Raw genomic sequence first — 21,196 nt, 5'->3', positions numbered from 1 at the left:
ACAAGGCTGGTTTGCTTCAAGATGTGGTAAATTCGTTCTGCCTCTGTCACGCTATTACTGGTGCGTCGGCAAAGCGCCAAGACTTCTTCAATGTGTACGACTCGCCTTTGTTTTTGCACCGGTCAGCCAGATTCTTTTTGGTGGCTACAGATCGGCCAGCAGTAGTGCCGAAGATTTGTGGGATCTTCTGCGTAAATGCAGCCCATTCAATGATTTCCTCTTCGTGGCTGAGGAACCATGTTCTCGCAATGTTGGTGAGGTAGAATACTACGTTGACCAACTTTTGATGGACATCGCACTTGTTACAGTTGTCAAGCCAGTCCTCAATGTCCTCACCACGAAGTCCTCCTAAAATCTGAAGATCCGTGCTGAATGCTCACAGTCCTAACCAGCACTTTGGGCTTGCAGAAGTGGCAGGGTTAGTGAAACCAGAGCCGCAGAAGTGGAACGTACTGGTTGTGGGCCGGTGCTCCTGGCAGCCTGAGCGCAGCTCCAGGGAGAACGGGAAGCGGGTACAGTATTGAGATCGAAGAAACGCACCAAGATCTGGGATCATGAGAATTATATACAGGTGAAAACAATGAGGAGTGCCAAAATTGCTCACAATATGTATCAAAACTATGACAAGTAAGGTGAGCTATGAAAATAAAATATATGTTGTGAAATCATTGTAAGATTAAAATACTATAACAATATTCAAGTGGCACTAACGTCTTACCTGGGCCCTTGTATGCAAGCGTGGAAAAGCACATGCTCTAAATGCTACAATTGCAGCAGTAGCCTTCGATAAGAGGCTGTGCTATGGATCACTTGTGTGTATGACATGAAGTAAACAAACATTTAACTAAGGCTGGGCGAATACTCCAAGTTAGGAATAAAAATTGAATATTACACATTATCTATTGGTATTTGCATTCGAGAATGAATAAGGATGTGCGAATACTGAATAATAGATTTCCAGTAGAAAAGCAGGCAAATATAAAGTTGAATATCAAACATAGGAAAATTTATCACCAAGTTAAATGTTTATGAGTCTGGGGCAAAAATACACAGTGCTGCACATGCTTGGGAGTCTCCTAGCATTGGCTGCATTGCATACCAAGAATGTAGTAAGCCATCAGTAACTTAGGTACCTAGAAATCAAGATATGTGCACAATAGAGCATACTCTTATTAAATGCAACTCCAAAATGGCACAGAAGCACTAATTATAGCTCAGTTCTAGTATATGAAGGTCTAGAAAAATGTTTTGATGCGTAGCTTTAAATGGAAAGTCAGTGAAAAAATTCCATGTGAAGCCAGACAACCCCTTTCCCAATACAAGGGAAGAATGCAAAGTTTAAGCGTATTGCGTGCGCAATTGATAGCTGCCATCTGGAGTACAGTGACAAACAACCCATCGTCCACAACAACAATAGGTGTGTCAGTGCAAAACATTATGAGCTCGTCCACTTTTGCTATTCCCCAAAGGCCAGAAATGCCTAGGCCTATATTAAAAGGGGAATAGCAAGCAGTATGGGACGTCCTGGTAGACACTTGACCAGTGAGGATCGAAGGGGACCCAAAACGATGCATCAAACCGAGGCAAAGATCAGCCATTATGGGTCAGCCCAAGAAAGCATCACTCAGTACGAGAAACAATGGTGACAGAACAAGGAAAGACAATGACAAAAGATGGAACAGCAACGTGAATGATGAGGACGCCTTAAGGAGAAGCAACAGGAAGTTATGCACAATGAAGATTTTGACAGAAAATGTGAACGACGAGCAACCACACACGGCAGATTCTGCACCATGCCAACTGCCATACAATGCTACACATATCCGCCTTCGTAGCGATTGTTATGATTGGGTGGATGTCTCATTTTTTTCCCTTTATTTATTTATTTTATTTATAATACTGCAATCCCCACTGGGGATTTTAGCAGAGTGGGAAACAATACATATATAAAGAACACTATAGCACACCGCAAAAACCGGACTATAGGTCGGACCGGAATATAGGTCGATCCCCCAACTAACGAATTCTAAAAATGAAAAAAATATTTTACAACGGCAAGCGGGCAAAAGTACCGAAAGACACCCTTACCATGAAACAAATGCGACTGAGCCAGTTGCACAATGGTGACAGTATTTATTTAAACGCTGCTCACATGTGCACCTGGCCAAGTTTTTAACAGTTTCGCGCGATCATCTATTCGTGTGCTGGTCAGCACCTTATTAATGGCGCTGAGTGGCGAAACAAACGAGACACGCGCATGTGTACATATGCGCATACTTTCGCTATTTCGCCGCTCCATGCCGTGATGATAAGGTGCTGACAAACACGCGAGTCGATGGTCGTGCGATACTGTTAAAAATTGGCAGGGTGTACAGTACACTAAAGGGCATGAAGTGCGCAAGCGTTACTCCGAATCGGAGCAACGCCTTTGATCAGAGTCGTCCGAACTAGAGTCGGATGATGAGTGCTTCTCGCTGCCCAGTCCAGAGGCGCGTGCGATCTCTAGCGCTTTCAAACGCATGCATTCGACAGTCACAGGCAGCGATCTTACATGCAGCTCCCGGACGATTCGGCTACGTTCACAAGTGGGAAACGGCAAGTGGGCGGAAAAGCCAAAGCGGCCGGAAAATCTTTTCCGCGCATGTAGAAGGTGTTCACATTTGTTTCGCCACTGCAGCGGAAACCACTGCCGCTTTCGCCCACATTCATCTAGTTTGCATACGTTTGTCCACGTGGTGGCACTGTTCAGCACACTATTTCAAGACGTGCGACCATTCATTGACCCATCAATTACTAAAAGCTATAATTTCGCTCAACTGCGCGTGTCATCTTTAACTTTCGTCTACCAGGGAAGATAAACAAGACATAGTTTGGATAGATTTAGCTAGTTGCTTTTTCTAAAAATAGACAATGAACGATGGAAAATGTTAAATTTTACGACCGGATGTTTACGTGCAAGTGCAGCTTCCGGTGAAGCGGAACCGTTACCCGCTTCGCCGTGGCGAAAAAATCGGTCTCGGACCGATTTTTTCGCCGCCTGGTTTTTTGCCTGTTTCTCCGCCTAGGTGGGCGGATTTTGTCAAGTTCTTTCTGCTTCCGCGTGCTCCGAGACCAAGTGTGAACATAGCCGAACTCCACAACCTTGCCTTCCAGTTCTGCGGTCCGCTGCAATTCGCCCACGAAATGAAGTTTTCTTTTGGTTGCTGCAAGTTGTAATGCATTGCTTTTGCCTCCGCCATTACCGAATGCTCTTTTTGGATACTCTAAGTTCGCGCTGTGCCGCCAGGTTGCCGTGGGCTTCTGCGTACTCAATCGCCTTTTTCTTGAAGGCGACGGTGAAGTGACGTTGGCTTCCGCTCATTTTGAAACAAAATGTGAAAAAGCAACTTTTAACCAATATAACTTTGTGACAATGGAAATGCAAAATGCCGGTGCCACAATGTCGCCACGCCGCGCTGCTGCTAATGGCGAAGGCGGCTGTTTACTTCATCCGCCCATTGTTGCAAGACTTCCGTAGTTTTTCCGCAAATGTCCGGTATATAAGACGAGGGTCGACTTTTCGCAATGGTTTCTTGAAAAAAAGTTCGACCTATATTGCGGTTTTTACGGTAGGCAACGAACACAATACAAATCAGGTCAACAGAGCATAGAAGTGGCACAGCAAGATAAATTTTTACTCAATACTTGAAACAAATCCCGAAAGTGATGATTTTAAAACTTGGTCATTGGTTAGATGATTCCATTCAACCACTGTTTGTGGAAAGAAGGAATACCTAAAGCAATTATTACACATACTAAATGGGGTTATTGTTTGGCTATGTTGTTGCCTAAAAGCATAACCAGATGAAAAAGTAATTATTCCCCTGAGATCTGTCTTATAATGAACGTTAATAATACAGAATGATATGGGGATGAGTACCTTGTTCTGCAAGTGGGACAGCCAAAAGAGGACGTGGAGGAGCCCGAATGGCGAGACTAGAAATAAAATAGACTTTATACTCTGCACTAAGCCTGACATCATACAAGCTGTGGACGTGGTCGGCAAGGTGCGCTGAAGTGACCATAGGATGGTAAGAACTCGAATTAGCCTAGACTTGAGGAGGAAACGGAAGAAACTGGTACATAAGAAGCCGATCAATGAGTTAACGGCAAGAGGGAAAATAGAGGAATTTCGGATCAAGCTACAGAACAGGTATTCGGCTTTAACACAGGATGAGGACCATAGTGTTGAAACAATGAACGACAATCTTATGGGCATCATTAAGGAGTCTGCAATAGAAATCGGTGGTAACTCCGTTTGACAGGATACCAGTATTATGGCAGGAAACCAAAGATCTGATCAAGAAATGCCAATGTACGAAAGCCTCTAAGCCTAGAGCTAGAATAGAGCTGGCAGAACTTTACAAGTTAATCAACAAGCATAAGACAGCTGACATAAGGAAGTATAATATGGATAGAATTGAACATGCTCTCAGGAACGGAGGAAGCCTAAAAGCAGTGAAGAATAGGCAAGAATCAGATGTATGCGCTAAGAGACAAAGCTGGCAATATCATTACTAATATAGATGAGATAGTTCAAGTGGCTGAAGTTCTATAGAGATTTATACAGTACCAGTGGCACCCACGACGATAATGAAAGAGAGAATAGTCTAGAGGAATTTGAAATCCCACAAGTAACGGTGAAAAAAGTAAAGAAAGCCTTAGGAGCTATGCAAAGGGGGAAGGCAGCTGGGGAGGATAAGGTAACAGTAGATTTGTTGAAGGATGGTGGGAAGATTGTACTTGAAAAACTGGCCACCCTGTATATGAAATGCCTCATGACCTCGAGCGTACCGGAATCTTGGAAGAACGCTAACATAATCCTAATCCATAAGAAACGGGACGTGAAAGACTTGAAAAATTATAGACCGATCAGCTTACTATCCGTTGCCTACAAAGTATTTACTAAGAATCCGGAATACCTTAGACTTCTGTCAACCAAAGGACCAGGCAGGATTCCGTAAAGGCTACTCAACAATAGACCATATTCACACTACCAATCAGGTGATAGAGAAACGTCCAGGATATAACCAACCCTTATATATAGCTTTCATTGATTATGAGAAAGCGTTTGATTCTGTCGAAACCTCAGCAGTCATGGAGGCATTGCGGAATCAGGGTGTAGACGAGTCGTATGTAAACATACTGAAAGATATCTATAGCAGCTCCACAGCCATTGTAGTCCTCCATAAAGAAAGCAACAAAATCCCAATAAAGAAAGGCGTCAGGCAAGAAGATACGATCTATCCAATGCTATTCACAGCGTGTTTACAGGAGGTATTCAGAGACCTGGATTGGGAAGAATTGAGGATAAGAGTTAATGGAGAATACCTTAGTAACTTGAGATTCACTGATGATATTGCCTTGCTTAGTAACACAAGGGACCAAATGCAATGCATGCTCACTGACCTGGAGAGGCAAAGCAGAAGGGTGGGTCTAAAAATTAATCTGTAGAAAACTAATGTTTAACAGTCTCGGAAGAGAACAGCAGTTTACGATAGGTAGCGAGGCACTAGAAGTGGTAAGGGAATACATCTACTTAGGGCAGGTAGTGACTGCGGATCCGGATCATGAGACTGAAATAATCAGAACAATAAGAATGGGCTGGGGTGCGTTTGGCAGGCATTCTCAGACCATGAACAGCAGGTTGCCATTATCCCTCAATAGAAAGGTGTATAATAGCTGTGTTTTACCAGTACTCACGTACGGCACAGAAACCTGGGGGCTTACGAAAAGGGTTCTACTCAAATTGAGGACGACACACCAAGCTTTGGAAAGAAGTATGATGGGTGTAACGTTAAGGGATAAGAAAAGAGCAGATTGGGTGAGGGAACAAACGCGAGTTAATTATATCTTAGTTGAAATCAAGAAAAGGAAATGGGCATGGGCAGGACATGTAATGAGGAGGGAAGATAACCGGTGGTCATTAAGGGTTACGGACTGGATTCCAAGGGAAGGGAAGCGTAGCAGGGGGCGGCAGAAAGTTAGGTGGGCGAATGAGATTAAGAAGTTTGCAGGGACAACATGGCCACAACTAGTACACGACCAGGGTAGTTGGAGAAGTATGGGAGAGGCCTTTGCCCTGCAGTGGGCGTAACCAGGCTGCTGCTGACGATGATGACCGTTAATAAGTTGAAAAAGGAATTTTAGTCGTGACATACGGTTTCTTTACATTAATGGTGGCCGTTTTGCTTTTGTTAAGAGGTCAGTCACTGAAGTGCGTCTGAAACTGTTATAAATTAAACAAGCTGGTTTTTTTTTTTGCACCATTTCTATCTTGCTAGTGCCGGTTTTAGTAAAAGGGTCCCAAATTACACATGCATAGTCTAGCTTCGGCAGAATTACAGCTTTATATGCGAGTAGGCGTACAGTGGGAGTAGAGAGTTTCAAAGCCCTCCTTAAAAAATAAAGCTTGCGGTTAGCGTTAGCTACTACATATTCAAGGTCCTTAGTCCAAGTGAGGTCATTTGTGATCCAGAGTCCAAGATACTTATAATGTGTTACTTTGGAAATAATTATGTTATTAATACCGTACAGAAATGTTAGTTTATGCTTCTTACGTGAAATGGACATAAAAACAGTTTTCCTGAAATTAATTGACATTTGCCAGGCATCGCACCAGTCGACAATTTGTCGAAAAGCATCGGCAGCAACTCCTGGTCAGTAATACTGCCTATTTCTGAGTAAAATACACAGTCATCGGCATAAAGCTTAACCACACTGGAATACCATGCAGCATATCATTAATGAATAAAAGGAACCAGAGAGGTCCAAGACCGAGTCCTGGGGAACATCAGAGTCTACCGTAAGTCGTTGAGAAGAATGATTATTAAAACAACAAATTGTTCTCTGCCATCAAGGTATGCTGTGAGCCAATTAATTAGTCGGGAGTTTTTTAGCATCTTGCTCAATTTGTAGTTTTTTGTGAGAGACCCTGTCAAAAGCCTTTGAAATGTCCATGAAAATAGCATCTATTTGTTTCCCATTGTTAATTGCTTTCGCAAAGTCGTGCACTGTTAAAACTAATTGGGTAATTGTAGAGTAGCCTTTTCTGTTAGGATGGATAGTTGGGCGTGTTGGTTAAGCATGGCCTGAAGTGAAGGCGCTAAAAAGACGATGGACGAAGAAGGAACGCATACACACACAGGGCGCCACTTCCAAGAATGTTTAATCAGGAAAAACGCCACTGATTTATACCAGGAGCGCGATCACAGTTTCTCAGTGCGGGAGAGTCTTGAGGGTAGTGGCGTAGTCAAAGTTTTTAGATTCGTTGACAACTCGCTAATTTTGGTAGATGAAAATTAGTGATGCCGACTTGGTCGTTAGTCAAACATTGACAACCTTCAGGCAGATTTTATCTCCCATCGAAGTGACCCACAAACTTTTGGTAGATTCCTCCATCAGGTTTTTAGATCTTAGATTGTTTTTAGCAAGTAACCACGTTTGTCAGCAGTATGAACCTCGGACTAGTAAACCTCTGCTATCTTTTAGTTCCTCTCACTCTAAGTTAGTTAAACGCAGCATTGCTAACATGTGCCTGCTGAATGATTTTAAGAAGTCCTGTTCACATCGAGCTGCGGCGAGTTTTCTTGAGCAGATTGACCGACTGGAAGAGGCAGGCTACCCACAACCTGTTTTAGTTTCCGTAACGGAAACAATCCTCAAGAAGTCGCGAACTCGCCAACCAGACCAGGGGTCACCCCGCGAAAAAGAAAAGGTAGCTGTCATACCCTACATACACAGCATGTCGCATAATTTGAAAAAGATTGCAAAGCGAGCCAATGTAAATATCGTGTTTTCTGCCCCGTGCAAGCTCTCTAAGCTATGCAGAATGACTAACTCTTTTTTCCGCAAGGTACCGGCCTGTGTCACAAAACATGATAACAAATACGTAGAATGTCAGGCAGGAGTTGTTTATGAGATTCCTTTAGATTGTGGTAGAAAGTATGAGGGCCAAACAGAGCAGAGCCTGAATGACAGGCTGAGGCAACACAGTAACAAAGTCAACAATGGGAAGGAGGGCCACCTGGCAATTCATTGCAGAAATTGCAAATGTAAGCCAGACTTCCATGCCTGCGCTGTGGTTGCCAGAAGCCATGACAAATGGGTTCGACTAATAATTGAGGCCAAAAGAATCATTGAAGCAGGTGATAACTGCGTAAGTGTTGCATCCACATCACTATCACGCAAAGAGCTGCTTTAGCTGAACGTGAATGCGCACTGAGAAACTGTGATTGCACTCCTAGTATAAATCAGAGGCGTTTTCCTGATTAAACATTGTTGGAAGTGGCGCCCTGTGTGTGTATGTGTTCCTTCTTCGTCCATCGTCTTTTTAGCGCCTTCACTTCAGGTCAGCCTTTTCTGAATCCATGTTGATGCTTTGTGAGTATATTATTGTTTTCCAAGAATTCTGAGATATGATTATGGATTATGTGTTCTAAAAGTTTACATAGTGTAGATGTTAAAGAAATTGGACGGTAGTTTTGAATGCAGTGCTTTTTTCCTGTTTTACGTAGTGGCTTCGCTCTCGCTGTCCTTTACTCACTCGGTACTTGTTCCTCGCACAATGACCTTGTGAACAGAACGTGCAAGTACTTTGATGTCCCTTCTGCATACCTTTTTAAAAATTTGTTTGGAATGTTGTCTGGGCCAGAAGATCTTTTAGTGTTCAGTTGTAAAAGCATAACTGCGAGTCAGCCTAGTTGGAACAGATTCATCTTAACACTTTTTGTGCGCAAACAAACAGGGACGAAGAATAGGGGCAACACAAGGACAAGCGCTCGTCCTTGTGTTGCCCCTATTCTTCGTCCCTGTTTGTTTGTGCACAAAAAGTGTTAAAATGTAAAAACATGTTTAGTATACATGGTTCACTTATTTGAACATTGGGTATAGGCGGCACAGACATTTTGAAAGGTGGAATTACATCATTATCATTTGTATAGACGGACTTAAACTGTTTGTTAAACGCATTTGCTATTTCTTTGCTTTCGTGAACTGCCTTACCATCAACATGAAATACATCACATTCCTTGGATGTCGGAGAAATAGAACGCCAAAATTTCTCTGGAGCCGTGGTTATGAAACTTGGCAACGATTCATTATAGTAGCGTTGTTTATCGGAATGCACTTGACTTTTAAGCTGAGAGGAAAGGTCGTCAACCTTTTGTTTTACCGACTGCACGTTTCTTATTTTAATTTTTTTCTTTACACGTTTCGGTTTCCTTTGGAGCCACAATGTCTCGCGGGAGATCCAGAGATTATTGCGATTTTTCTTTTTAATCGAGAACGGGACAAAGCGATCAATGCACTCCTTATATTTTTTTAAACCTGCAACACAGTGACACTAAGTCTTCTGTGCTACTTGAAAAGTTGTCAAAATTAAGCGAAAGTATATCGATATTTGATACATCATTGGCTCAAGAGAAGTTTCGGTAAGATGAACATTCAGATTTCTTATCTAACACGGTGTCTGTAACGATGAGTAGTACAGCCTTGTGATCCGATATGCCAGGTACTATCTCGAAATTAATTTTGGCACTAATTGATCCGCTGACAAAAAGAAGGTCAAGCATTGACTGAGAACCTTTTCTCTCCACCTTGTGGGTTTCTGCAGAACTATTACGAGAAAATCTTGCACGGTTCTCGCTCAGGCAGGTTCCACATAATTTTTTTTATGAGTACAAGGTTTGAAGTAGCAACTTAGCGCGATAAAAACACGGAAACAAGAAAGGTGGACAAGGACAATAAAGTGGACAAGCACTTGTCCTTGTCCACCTTTATTGTTTCTGTGTTTTTATCGCGCTAAGTTACTACTTCAAATATGGAAAACCAACTAGCCCAACAATCAACTCTTCTAGTACAATGCTTGTTGAATAAAACTGTTCTGCACAGGAGCCGAGGGACGAGGCGGACTACTGGCAAGGCGGAAATCAAAACTATCTTTATTCCCACTCCCCAAAGCCCCTTATAAATACTAGGTCATATCAGATTGTAGCGCCACCTTGTATACACAGGTGGCGACCTCTACGTCCCTCCTTTTCACCTCTTATGGGACAGGGCCCTACAAGTCCAACCGTCGTGGTGGTCTCACTATACGACCGCTGCGAGTCTGTGTCACCGTTTCCTGCGGCGTTACTTCTGGTTGCGTTGTATCTTCTTGAAGTGCTGCAGGCTGCATGACCTCGGGAGGGACAGGCGAAGAAGCTGCCGGTTGAGCTGGGGTCGCTTCCGATGAATGAAATGCCAGATGTCGACGATTACGCTGAAGGACGCCTCTGGGGGTCTGAACAAGGTAGGACTGCGGACGCTGGGCCTCCGAGAGTACTTGACCATTACAGTGTGCGTCAGTGACCCATACATAGTCTCTAGGACTCAGAGGGGCCAATTGGCTTGAAGCATGACGGCGATTGTAGGTCATCGCTTGCCGTGCCTTGTTCCCAGAGTCCTTTTCCCTGAAACTTGTGTGGCATGGTAATGACAGCATTAGTTGTTTCGGTAATTTTGGGAGACGAGTTTGTAATTTCCTTCCCATGAGGGCTTGAGCCAGGGAAATGCCGTTGGGACCGGGCGTGTCACGGTACGACAGTAAGGCAAGGTAGGGATCAGAACCTTTGAAGAGCAAGTCTTTCACTGTGCCGCACCATGCGCTCTGCCTCTCCGTTGCTCTGGGGGTACCTCAGGCTGCTGGTCTCGTGACGGAAGCCGTATAACCGCGCAAACTCTGCGAACTCGTTGGACAGAAACTGTGGTCCGTTGTCGGTCCGGACGATGTCTGGTATGCCAAAACGGGCAATACAGCTATTGATCGCCGAGATGACTGCTGGTGCCGTGGTGGACCCCACGGAGACTACTTCAGGAAACCTGGAATAATAATCAACAATCGGGACGTACTCGCGCCCTCTAAGTTGAAACAGATCGATGCCAAGGTGCTGCCAACGTCTGTTGGGTGTCACCGTGGACAACATAGGCTCAGAACACTGAACACGAGTTTCGGCGCATATGGCACATTGGGTCACCATATGTTCAACATGCATGTTACAGTTAGGCCACCAAACAGACTCCCTGGCCCGTTCTTGGCAGTGGCGCACTCCCTGATGCCGTTCGTGTCATCATCATCATCATCATCATCATCATCAGCCTGGTTACGCCCACTGCAGGGCAAAGGCCTCTCCCATACTTCTCCAACAACCCCGGTCATGTACTAATTGTGGCCATGCCGTGCCTGCAAACTTCTTAATCTCATCCGCCCATCTAACTTTCTGCCGCCCCCTGCTACGCTTCCCTTCCCTTGGGATCCAGTCCGTAACTCTTAATGACCATCGGTTATCTTCCCTCCTCATTACACGTCCTGCCCATGCCCATTTCTTTTTCTTGATTTCAACTAAGATGTAATTAACTTGCGTTTGTTCCCTCACCCAATCTGCTCTTTTCTTATCCCTTAATGTTACACGTATCATTCTTCTTTCCATAGCTCGTTGCGTCGTCCTCAATTTGAGTAGAACCCTTTTCGTAAGCTTCCAGGTTTCTGCCCTGTAGGTGAGTACTGGTAAGACACAGCTATTATATACTTTTCTCTTGAGCGATAATGGCAACCTGCTGTTCATGATCTGAGAATGCCTGCCAAACGCACCCCAGCCCATTCTTATTCTTCTGATCATTTCCGTCTCATGATCCGGATCCGCCGTCACTACCTGCCCTAAGTAGATGTATTCCCTTACGACTTCCAGTGCCTCGCTGCCTTTCGTTCGTGTAATAGGGCGAGAATGTCTTGATGCAAGCCTGAAGGAATAACAAGTCGTCGGTCGAGCAGAAGGATGCTATCGTATATGCTCAATCTGTCTCTCTCCTTCCAAAATGGAGCGATTTGCAGCGGCACCTTGTTTTTGTCTGGCTATCCTTTCGTGCAATACTTCATGACCGCAGAGCAGACTCCATCTTGGGCTTCGTGTACGCGGACATCTTCTAGCCGTCTTGCTACAAGAGGCGGTAATTTCTTGAACACTACACTGACAAACAACTCCAGGGTGTCTACGATGCGAGTAGCTGGCAAATCAGAGGGAGCTTGTGACAAAGTGTCCGCCGTAGCTAAGTGCTTTCCAGGCACATATTTCACCAGGTACTGATATCGCATCAGTTTTATCCGCATTCGTTGTATATGAGGCGGCACGAGTTCTAGGTCCTTGTTACCGATATGGGTGACCAGAGGAAGGTGGTCTGTCTCTACCTCGAAGCTTAGGCCGGAAAGGAATTGGTCGTACCGTGAAATGGCCGAAGTAACCGCGAGACCTTTTTCTGTTTGACTATAACGTGCTTCCTCCAGAGTAAGCGCCCTTGACGCATACGCTACAGCCCGTCGAGTACCTTCAGGCTGGTCCTGTAGCAGTACAGCTCCCAGACCGTAGGAGCTGGCATCCGTGGATACTACAGTGTGGTAGGAAGAATTGTATTTTGCCATGCATGTATCGGAGCTCAACAGCAACTTGAGGCGTGAGAAGGCCTTTTCTTGACTGGGTCCCCAAGTCCAGGTGCTGTTCTTGTTTAGGAGGGAACGAATAGGCTCCGTAACGTCGGACAAGTGAGGTATGAACCATGCGACATGATTGGTCATTCCCAGCAATCGTCGTACTCCGCTTACGTCAGTTGGTGGCGGTAGATCTCTGACAGCCTTCACCTTGTCCGAGTCTAGCGAGATCCCGTCCGCCCCAATCACTACTCCAAGGAACTTGACCGAACTGACCCGAAACGCACACTTCTTTTCGTTAAGGGTGACACCCTCCTCCTCAAGGCGAGATAGGACTGCAGCCAGACGCTCGTCGTGCTGTTGGCGATCTTCCCCGAAGATTAGAATGTCATCACTCAGGTTCACGACTCCAGGCAAGCGCTCAAGAAGCCTCGACATTAACTGCTGGAAATACTCCGGTGCAGTGGCTATACCAAAGGGGAGCCTCTTGTAACAGTACCGGCTGAACGGCGTTACAAACGTCGAGAGCTTCTGGCTGTCGGCGCTAAGCTTCACCTGATGGAAACTAGACTGCGCATCCAACTTGGAGAATACTCACGCTCCACCCAACTGGCCGAGGATCTGTTCCACCGTCGGCAAGATGAAGCGCTCCCTTTCGATGACTTTGTTCAGCTTCATCAGATCGACGCAGATTCTGTAGCCGCATGATGATTTGGGCACGACTACAAGCCCGAAGCACCACTCAGTTGGGGTCGCTATCTTCCTTATGACATCCTGCAACCCTAGGTCGTCTAGCTCTTTCTTGACAACGTCGTTTAAAGGAATTGGAATCCGCCTTGGAGCGCTCAGGGAAAATGGACGAGCGCCGGGTTTAATGCGAATGCAATATTCAGCTTGCCGAAATTTTCTCAACCCTTGGAAAATCTTGGCTGGGGGTGAATGAACGCACTCAGCAGAATCCAGGAAGTGAACCACACCGAGGGCTTCAATTGCAGGGAGCCCAAGCAGGTGAGTGCGCTGACGTTCGACCACGTACAAGGTCTGCACTGTGGACTTATCGCCCCACTGTAAGGTTGCTTCAAAGGTACCAAGAACGTGCAGACTCTGTTCGCCAGGGCCCAAGACTTCAACTTCATCCAGCAACCGCGGTCGGCCTGGGGAAGACAGCAAGACAACAGAGACTTCCGCACCAGAGTCTATCTTAAGCTCGGCCGGGTGCCCATTCACTAGTATGTCTATGTACCTTGCTCGTCGTGAATCCACGTTGTGAAGTTCGATGGAACCCAGTCGCTTATCTGCATTCTTCTTCATGCACACTTCAGCAAAATGTCCCAGCTTTCTACAGTAGTGGCAAACCGATTTTCTGGCTGGGCAGTCTTTTCGAGAGTGACGCTGTTGTCCACAAAAGCCACACGATGACCTAGCCGGGTGCTCAGACTGGTTGCGGAAATGTGGCGAAGAAGTGGGCGTATCATTTCGCCGAGCCGAACCTATATTTAGCGTTTCGGCAAGAGCGTTATCCATAGTCAATCCAGCGCGTGATAACCACTCTTTTCCTGCGTCCTCGTGTGTGCAGGCTTGGCACAGTGTTTCCTCAGCGGTAAGTTTTGTGCACCGGCACAATTGATCAGACAGTTTCTCGTCACATATGCCTACGACAAATCTGTCGCGAACAAGGCGGTCCTCGACGAGCAGGCTGTTATAGCTGCAGCGCTTTACCAGGTTGCGTAATGCCGAAAAAAAGTCATCCACAGATTCGCCTGGCTGCTGAGTGCAGCGGTGGAAACGACCACTTTGGTATATCTCATTTACTGGATGCACGAAGTGCGAATCCAACTTTTCTTTGACGGCAGTGAAAGAAAGCGATTCCGGTGTTGACACCCCCAAGGATGAAAGAATGGTCCTGGCTTGCGGTCCCATACAGTAAAGAAGCGTCCGTACCTGGGCCTCGTCGCCGGCGGTGTGGAGGCCGGCCACGAAAGCGTAATCCTTGAACGTCGAAATTCACATTGGACATTCTCTTGGGTTTGAAAACGTGAAGTTCTCCGGTGGGCACAGACCAGATACGCCAGCGTGAACGATGTGCACTTTCGCTTCGGTGGTCTCGGCGGGGGTGGATTCCGTGTCAGGCATGTCGGTGTTAACGGCGGGATCCCACTCCTGACACCATGTTCTGCACAGGAGCCGAGGGACAAGGCAGACTACCGGCAAGGCGGAAACCAAAACAATCTTTATTCCCACTCCCCAAAGCCCCTTATAAATACTAGGTCATATCAGATTGTAGCGCCACCTTGTATACACAGGTGGCGACCTCTACAAGAACCAAGTGCTTTCTAGAGCGAAGCTTTCTTTGCCTTTCTTTGCTGCTGCTGTTTTGCAAGCTGTGCCAGGAGGTGGCTCAGAGCATGTATATATACATGGCAGGAGTGCAGCAGAGGAAAGGCAACGTGAGCAACTTGTTCGGACCTTTCCATCATATTGTCGGTGAGGATTTATGGAGTCACCATCTGTCGGAAGCACCTCGCTTGTGTAGTATGAGGGATAATGCGACTCACTCCCCATAAGTTTAGCTGTCGGCGCTTAATATAAGCACCACAGGAGCCCTCCTGGACATTTCTGTAAGTACTCTCGAAATGACAGAAGTTCTTTACTGTCAAAATAATAATCTTGGGCAAACAGAAAGCACAGAATGGTTTTCAGACGTTATCCCTTTACCGAATACGTACAGTTAACACACACTGCGTGCGGTTGCTGCGACAGAGTACCCTGAACTGGTTTTTTGCATGAAAGGTAGGCAATCACCGAGAGGAAACTATGTGAAATATGTTCTTGTAGTGGCTGTCTGTGTAATGAAATGGAGCATAACAGAATGAAGCCTCAATGCAGCCATTGCACGGGTTCGCAGCAACTGACTGCGTGTCTGCATGCATGTCCGCACACGATGCTTTGCTTTTGATGCGAGCACATTTTTGCACCGTGCTGTGAGCTTTAGGCTGCAGCATATGAGCATTTGACCGTACACAAGCAACCATTCCTGCATGGACACGATCAGAGCTGTTCAAAAATAATTTCTTTATAACTAGGGACTTCCCGATGCCTGCGGCGACTTTTGATAAGGCGTCGGGACGATTCAACCTTTTTTTTCTTTTCTTCTAAATTCTTGGACGTTTCAATATCATTTCTCAAGTTGCATCACACTGTATGTTTATCGGTATTCTCAGTGAGCAATTCCCCACTGCTTTCTTTTTCTTAATCAAATGCGTTCATTATTTTGGTGTGGTGCTAACACAAACATGTGCTTCTTACCATTCCTTTCCATTCCAGTGAACTTGCCAGTATCTAGCATCAACAAGTTCATAGACCAGAGCTTCATGACATTAGCTGGGCAGCGCGCGTGGGCGAGCATCTCAAAGCGCGCTTTCTGCTACTCACTGAACATCGCAGCCCTGATGCCGTAGCAGAAATCTTTCTCGCAGAAGTGCTTGCTGCACATCCAAGTTGTAGCCGATGGCTGCTTGCCGGTTCTAAGTTTCGCGATCCAAGCTTCACGCAGCTTCTTGTCCTGTAGGTATGTGTGAAGGCTGACACCGGGCTCCGTTGCATATGTCTGGCACTGCAGTACCGAGCAGTAGCCTACCATGTTGGACGCCTTCACTACCAATAATAGTGCTTTCAAGTGTTGTCAGGCATACACCCGCAGTGGGAAAACCTCCCCGCTTAAACAGAACCGCAGCAAACGTAGAACTTTAAACTTTCGTTTTCAACTTGCTTTGGTGCTTCCGAAACAGCTGACGTGGCTGCGGTGCCCACACGATCCCTCATAACACATCACTCGGATGGCAGCGCCAGCTTTTGCAGTAATGAAGCTCGCCCTCAATCACCACAGTGCCCTCTGGAGCTCCCTGGGTGTCAATGCAACATCATCTCGACTGCTGTAACTATCCATGAACCGCCATAAAAGCATTGCAGGAACTCCAGCATGTAGCTTTGGACTAACGTGCAACAGTCCACCGAGGAAGTACATAGAATGGTAAAGAAGTAGAGGGAGGAGGCAGAGAACCAACGCAGTCACAAAACAAGTGCCTTGCCACTCTTTGCTCGCATATGGGGGGAGTGCAGGAGAAGGCAATGTAAGAAGGCAAGGAAATGTTACTACTAGGCACGGCAGCAGTTACAGATGAGCTGGATAGATTTAAACTCAAGCTACGCTGCAGTATGTCTCTACTATTTCTGAAAAATAAACACCGTGCAAATTTGTCAAGCGGACAACTGACGTTGGGAATGCAGGCACAAAGCCTCATTAAAGCATCGCAAAACTTAGACGGCACTATGGAGGCGGCCGTCCATCATATCTATACCTGCTGTGGTAGCTTTGCAGCTATATTGTTTGTAACATTCGATCCCGACTGCGGCAGCCGCATTTCATGAGGACAAAATGCAAAAACGCTTGCGTACTCAAATTTAGATGAACGTTAAAGAATGTAGGTGCACGTTAAAGAATCCCGGGTGGTGAAAATTAATTCGGAGTCCTGCACTGCTGCCTGGCTCATAATCAGATTGTGGGCTTGGCACATAAAGCGCCCCGTAGTTTAATTACAGTTCACTTCTGCCATGATGCGTGGCACAGTGTGAGGCAATGACAGAGCTAACTTTCTCGCAGGCTATGAACAATGGCGCACAACAATGCCTTAAGAGACACTAAAGGCAAATATTGCCACAGTGATAGATTAGGGCTTGAGAATCTCTAAGGTGGGAATATTATCACAAACAGAGCCTTATTAATAAAAGAATTTAGGTAAATGCAGGACATGATTAGAAACTATCCCAGGACATTCAAGTGCTTGCCCGATGACAAAGGTAATCCTCATTTAAATTCTGTCAATAGTACTGAACCACTCATTATAAAAACATCATTGTACTGCATTATAAGACGGAAGAAAATGCTACTTGTTCAGTTATACAGTTGAACCTTGCTATAGCGAAATCGGCGGGGAACGGGGAAAAATTTGCTTTCGCGAGAATTTCGTTGTTGTGAAAAGAGACAGCACAGATAGGTAATGCATCGCGGAGCAAAAATTTGCTGTCAAAATTCTGTTGACCTAGTTCGGCAAGCTTTGCTCGAGGATATAGAACCACATTGCCGACAGCACGAAGTGCACCCCATGCGTTGACCAGCAGTGGCAGTACTGTGATGGAGCAGTATGCTCGGTCAATTGCTTTCAGAGATGCGATCACTTCTGCGAGATTCTGAGTAACTCGGCACCGGACGCAGAGCAACAGCGCATGCAGCAGCGTTTCTCCAGCACATGCTGTTGTCCTATCTCATGCACCCGAAGGCAAACGATCAAGATAACGGCCCTTTCGTACAATCTACGTCTGCCGCCGAATCCGCACGCGATGCCTGTCGGGTGGCACCAAAACCAGCGTTCAATCAACACAAACAGCATGGATAGCTTCGCTTACGTCGATACTCACAGCTAGTGGGATCCGCATAAGTTTCTCTCCCTGAAGCTAACTAAAGAATAAGTGACATTACATAGTACTGAATACCAATGAGGTTCTCAGTTTAAAGTGAACCTGTGTTTTATGGCAATATTATATTGCATAACATGCTTTGCTCTCCAGTTTCCCTCAAATATACAGGACTTTCCCATATTTATAGCAGGTGGGCTATGGCAAGGCCACTCTGCATGACAGATGAAAGCACAGATCGCACATCCCGTAACTCGATCACCGCTTCAGGCGATCGTTGGTGCTGTGCGAGTCGACCGCGGTCGGTACTGGCAGTAAAGAACAGGTGCCTTGTGATTGTTACGTTCAGCGCAACTTGCCACTGTTACACGTGTAGTAGTATTTATGTTCTTCCACTGACACAGTGCCCCATTTACGCTGTCTGCTTTGCGACATGAAAGTGAGATTTTATAAACTGCACCTTCCAAACATTCCACAAATCTGTTCCCATGCTCAAGGTTGTCTTTCTTCCATTAAGTGCACACTGGTGACAGCGCACATTTCCTGTGTGCATGCATAGTTGGCTGTCTGTGCCCCCCTTGCTTCCTTTTTTTAATGCCTTTGACAAGGCTTTTCAGTGTATAAAATGTTTGCCAATCACAAAAACAAATAAATTGTCAGTCAGCATACTATGACATCCTTTTATAAGCCCTTACTTGGTCCTCGTCCTTAGCATTGTTCAGGCCTGAAACTAGCCATTGCTTTCATGTTAACCGTTTGCAGTCGTGTGTCGGGCCCCAACTGACATGCGAAAATATCCATTCCGGTCAGATGTCGGGTGGTGGCAGAATTTGGGAACTTTTTACAGTAATAATTGTACTTCTCATTGCTTCCAGTCAGCATTCTTTTTCCTTTCTCCATGCTTGAAAGCATTTCCGCGCGATCAGTGTTGGGAAGCGCCGACAGGATGGCAGCGTTTTCTGCGAGTGCTTTTACAGATGAAATTCGAGGACTCAGAAAGTTATTTTAGTGCTGTATATATAAACACATTTTGCCTTCAGATGGTCAGCAAACATCTTCAGATAAGAGCATTTTAGAAAACAGCAACTACGAAAACCCTAAAGACCTGCAGTGCAAACCCTGGCTTCACCCAAGAGAGTGCCTTGAGCACTACAACACAGTGCTAAGGTACAGCTGAAAGCCTCGGGAGCCAATGAACTTTCTAAAGAAAAAAAAATCACTTAAGATGATTTCGTTTACCTGAGCGCTTCTGCATGGTGTCAAATGCACAAAATGGCTCCTGACTGGAACGACCACAAATTGAGTAACTGCGCATGACCATTAATAAACTGAAGCAGCTGTTGCCCCTTTCATGCGTTTTCAAAGTTCTCAATTGCTGCACCAGCAAAGCTTTCTTTGCTTATCTTCCAAGGATTTGACATGGGTTTCTTGACGAGATGTAACGTTTATGTGTTGGTGCATCAGGTTTATGTGTCACACAGATGTCAGAATTTGTTTAACCTGACCCGTTGCTCAACAGAAAATTTTCGTGTCTAATGGTGGAATTCAAACCAGGGTTCTCTGGCACAGGAACCTGGTGCTCTACGCAGATACATGCACAGTTCGACAGAAAATAACAGCCATTCATTTTGTCATAAATTAGTATGAGTATCGTAGCAGTGGGTCTAAATAGAGCTGGGAAATTAAAATTGAACACACAATGCTTCAACTTTTCTTTAATACTATCAGGTCCAGTAAAAAAAAGTGAACAGACGAAAACCTTTATCTGCAACCACTGCCTTCTGCATCTAACTGTTGAGATAGAAGGTTAGCAAGCACTTCTGCCTCAAAAATGTGTTTAAAAGTTCTTTTTCTATACATACATTTAAAATGTGGAATGAGCTGCCACAAGACATTAAGGAATGGCATACATCTAGAAATTTAAGATTTCTTCGTTAGGTGCACTTTGTAGGTTCTCTAGCTCATATACAGATGTACTTACCAGATGTGAAACTCGTGCATGCCTTTCTTTTGTTAAGTGGCGCTGGCTAACACTCCCCGGGTTATATCAATTTCGCATACATATATACGAATGAATGCGGATCTGGGAGCAGCCGAAATCGTAGCATAATTATTAGTGCAACTCGAGCACAATGTGGAGGTTGTGGGTTCAGCTCCCACCGGTGGCGAGTTGTTCTTTTCGTCAACTTTCATTGAGCTTACAACTTCAATCAAAACTACAAATAATTTCCCCTATGCTTTACTTGGCTACAGTATCTGTTGGCTTCATATGGTTGGGACTAAAAAAATCGGACCCCTCAGTTACTGTTCTTCTCAATATTTTTTTTTCTTTTACTACTTATTGTTTGTATATTCCTAAGAATTCACATATAGCATCATTACATACACTATTTATTACTTATATTTATTACATTATATTATTTATTATTACATTATTTTAAGGACACACTTATGGTCCCATGTTTCTATTTTTAACCAGTATCCCCTTTTCCAAGCAAATATGCCTGTAAAGCGCTGCCAGTTTTCCACAATAAATAACCAATTTAGTCACGAGTGCAGGCTCTAGACTTGTGCATCAAAACCCCTTTCAACATACCCACGGAAACTGTGAGGTCTAATGCCCCAAATCAACATGTGGGCTATGCTCCACATTCATTTCAACCATGTTGAGTGGACACGGCAACTCGGCCGTGACTATGTCGACTGACATTTTCGGCCTGCGTGCTCTTCACTGCAGCTGATTACCTACATCGCGTGGACCATGGCTCCTGCCTGCAGGAGTTTGTGTCTGCTCATGCACAGTGTTTCCCTGCTTTGGAAAGCGAAGACGGCGCATCCCGCCCGGATCCAGACATCTGGATGGTACCGCCGCACGCGTACATCAGCTACCGCAAAACATTTGGGAGCACGACGACGTCAATGTATTCTGATGTCGGCACATGCCCCCCCTTATAAAAGGAACTTCACCGGCTTCTTCCTTCAGCGGACACGGCAACTCGGCTGTGACTGTGTAGACTGACATACCGTTGTTCGTGCAGGTTAGTTAAAAAAAATTGGTTTAAGTAGCAATTACCTCTGTTTGGTCGTGTTGCCATGTCCACACATCCATTGGAATTGCTTATGTGATTGTTTGTCTGTGGTGAGGATGTTGCTGTTCATACAGTCACCGACCGTTTATTCGGACCTCACGGAGACTGCGTAAATGTCCGAATAAACAGGTGTCCG

General features: G+C 45.4%; 1 protein-coding gene and 1 pseudogene across 3 annotated transcripts in view; both read right to left on the bottom strand.

Moving 5' to 3' along the window:
• The window catches only part of Vps20 (vacuolar protein sorting 20), a 75,464-nt gene that overhangs the window by 28,144 nt on the left and 26,124 nt on the right, over window positions 1-21,196 (bottom strand). The gene's annotated exons all lie outside the window — the stretch shown is intronic.
• Window positions 10,017-12,937, bottom strand: LOC142590794 (uncharacterized; annotated as a pseudogene).

The sequence above is a fragment of the Dermacentor variabilis genome, chromosome 8 (genome assembly GCF_050947875.1).
Source record: "Dermacentor variabilis isolate Ectoservices chromosome 8, ASM5094787v1, whole genome shotgun sequence".
NCBI lineage: Eukaryota > Metazoa > Arthropoda > Arachnida > Ixodida > Ixodidae > Dermacentor > Dermacentor variabilis.
This window is presented reverse-complemented; position numbering and strand designations above follow the sequence as displayed.